Source organism: Pelobates fuscus, chromosome 10 (assembly GCF_036172605.1).
Source record: "Pelobates fuscus isolate aPelFus1 chromosome 10, aPelFus1.pri, whole genome shotgun sequence".
Classification (NCBI taxonomy): domain Eukaryota; kingdom Metazoa; phylum Chordata; class Amphibia; order Anura; family Pelobatidae; genus Pelobates; species Pelobates fuscus.
Window position 1 is genome coordinate 10988143 of NC_086326.1, and position 2500 is coordinate 10990642.

Genomic DNA, 2500 nt, shown 5'->3' on the forward strand with positions numbered 1-2500 from the left:
TGGGGTAAATTGCTCCATAAGAACTGTTGACTTCAACTTGGGAATGTAAAGATTTCTTAAAGCCAGTGAAAAAATAAAACTCATCAGAAATGTAATCAATCAAAGCACAATATAATCACTGTTTCTAAATTATAGCTAAGTCACATGTGCAGTTTAAGAATAAAAACTAGCATTGTCACACAATGCGCTAGCTGGGACTCGAACCCAGGTCGCAAGAATGGGAATCTTGCATGATACCCCTACACTACTAGCGCAAGCTGCATGGGTGTCCTCTAACTGTCAAGATGCACTCTTTGAGCATTGCTCTAACATGTTCTCTTGTAAAAATATACTACACACCATTCTGGAATAAATTCATAATAGTCATGTGGTAAAAGGGTGAAAACCTTAATTCTCCACCTTAATGTTTACCTTATCATTTGGGTTCAATGCCTAGACGATGAATTCTTCTGCCCATTAAAACGTGATCATTTTCCTATTTTCAATGTAAAAGGATGGAATTTTAAGAATGAAAAGCAAAAAATATGAAAAAGCTGTCAGAAGTGGGATTTGAACCCACGCCTCCATGTGGAGACCAGAACACCCAGGTTGTGGAAGAAGTTGATCTTGAGTCTGGCGCCTTAGACCGCTCGGCCATCCTGACACTGTGTGTAGCATGTTTGGCAGGAAAAGTCTGCTACTTGTGCAAAGTCTACATTTTCCTTACAATTGCCCACTTTTATTGAAATTGAGTGAGAGGTGATATTCTACCGTTATCGAAGATCTGAGATCCAGGGGTTCTTCCAGTTGGTGGAGTCATGTAGGGGTTCCATGGTGTAATGGTTAGCACTCTGGACTTTGAATCCAGTGATCCGAGTTCAAATCTCGGTGGGACCTATGTGCTTCTTTTAAAAATTTCACATCAAGAGAAAGCTACATTCAACAAAACATTCTTTCTTAAAATCTAATTTAAGCATATATAATCTGCCAAATTGGAGTCAGCCCTCTCGACATTAGATACCAATGGACATCTCTGGCATCTGCTAGGTTTCATTTCTTTCAAGCATTTATGCATACCTAGAAATGCTTCATTTCTTAACCATGGGTATGGATCAGGCCAACATAAATCATTTGGTATCAATGCCTAGATGATGCATTATTCTTCTGACTATTATAAAGTGATTAGTTTCCTATTTTAAATGGAAAAGGATGGATCATTCCTGGTCAGAATCGTTAATCCCCAATGAAGAGCATCACATTAAGACAATGTTAGTCTAGGGCCCAGAGAATGACTTCAAAGAAGGATACATGCCGTAGAGTTTAACAACCAGCGAATAATGACACCCCAAAAGAACAGAATCCAGAAAATAATCTTTGAAATGTCATCATCAGAAGCATTCAGACTTAAAGATAATGATCAATTCTAAACACCTGCTATGAAGCCATAATGAGCAAATGACTTTATAGAAGGTGTCATACTGCACCTGGCACTGGTAAGTTGAGAATAAAGACTGAATGATTGAAATCTGTATTAAGGATAGATAAAAGTGCAATGGGGAAAATTGCTCCATAAGAACTGTTGACTTCAACTTACCTGGCACTGGTAAGTTGAGAATAAAGACTGAATGATTGAAATCTGTATAAAGTGCAATGGGGAAAATTGTTCCATAAGAACTGTTGACTTCAACTTGGGAATGTAAAGATTTCTTAAAGCCAGTGAAAAAATAAAACTCATCAGAAATGTAATCAATCAAAGCACAATATAATCACTCTTTCTAAATTATAGCTAAGTCACATGTGCAGTTTAAGAATAAAAACTAGCATTGTCACACAATGCGCTAGCTGGGACTCGAACCCAGGTCGCAAGAATGGGAATCTTGCATGATACCCCTACACTACTAGCGCAAGCTGCATGGGTGTACTCTAACTGTCAAGATGCACTCTTTGAGCATTGCTCTAACATGTTCTGTTGTAAAAATATACTACACACCATTCGGGAATAAATTCATAATAGTCATGTGGTAAAAGGGTGAAAACCTTAATTCTCCACCTTAATGTTTACCTTATCATTTGGGTTCAATGCCTAGACGATGAATTCTTCTGCCCATTAAAACGTGATCATTTTCCTATTTTCAATGTAAAAGGATGGAATTTTAAGAATGAAAAGCAAAAAATATGAAAAAGCTGTCAGAAGTGGGATTTGAACCCACGCCTCCATGTGGAGACCAGAACACCCAGGTTGTGGAAGAAGTTGATCTTGAGTCTGGCGCCTTAGACCGCTCGGCCATCCTGACACTGTGTGTAGCATGTTTGGCAGGAAAAGTCTGCTACTTGTGCAAAGTCTACATTTTCCTTACAATTGCCCACTTTTATTGAAATTGAGTGAGAGGTGATATTCTACCGTTATCGAAGATCTGAGATCCAGGGGTTCTTCCAGTTGGTGGAGTCATGTAGGGGTTCCATGGTGTAATGGTTAGCACTCTGGACTTTGAATCCAGTGATCCGAGTTCAAATCTCGGTG

The 2500-nt window shown here is 38.8% G+C and overlaps 6 non-coding genes across 6 annotated transcripts in view; 2 read left to right on the plus strand and 4 right to left on the minus strand.

Annotated features, from left to right (window-relative positions):
• Positions 1-183: 183 nt before the first annotated feature.
• On the minus strand, positions 184-254 carry TRNAG-CCC (transfer RNA glycine (anticodon CCC)). Its single transcript has one exon. It is a non-coding gene; the product is annotated as a tRNA-Gly (tRNA).
• Positions 255-534: 280 nt separating this feature from the next.
• TRNAL-CAA (transfer RNA leucine (anticodon CAA)) lies at positions 535-643 on the minus strand. The gene is made up of 2 exons: positions 606-643; positions 535-580 (listed from the first exon to the last, which is right to left on the minus strand). It is a non-coding gene; the product is annotated as a tRNA-Leu (tRNA).
• A 161-nt stretch (positions 644-804) lies between these two features.
• On the plus strand, positions 805-876 carry TRNAQ-UUG (transfer RNA glutamine (anticodon UUG)). The gene has a single exon. It is a non-coding gene; the product is annotated as a tRNA-Gln (tRNA).
• Positions 877-1813: 937 nt separating this feature from the next.
• Positions 1814-1884, minus strand: TRNAG-CCC (transfer RNA glycine (anticodon CCC)). Its single transcript has one exon. It is a non-coding gene; the product is annotated as a tRNA-Gly (tRNA).
• Positions 1885-2164: 280 nt separating this feature from the next.
• On the minus strand, positions 2165-2273 carry TRNAL-CAA (transfer RNA leucine (anticodon CAA)). The gene is made up of 2 exons: positions 2236-2273; positions 2165-2210 (listed from the first exon to the last, which is right to left on the minus strand). It is a non-coding gene; the product is annotated as a tRNA-Leu (tRNA).
• A 161-nt stretch (positions 2274-2434) lies between these two features.
• Positions 2435-2500, plus strand: part of TRNAQ-UUG (transfer RNA glutamine (anticodon UUG)) — a 72-nt gene continuing 6 nt past the window's right edge. Inside the window, exon 1 of the tRNA in view lies at positions 2435-2500. This exon is cut by the window's right edge and continues 6 nt beyond it. This is a non-coding gene — a tRNA (tRNA-Gln).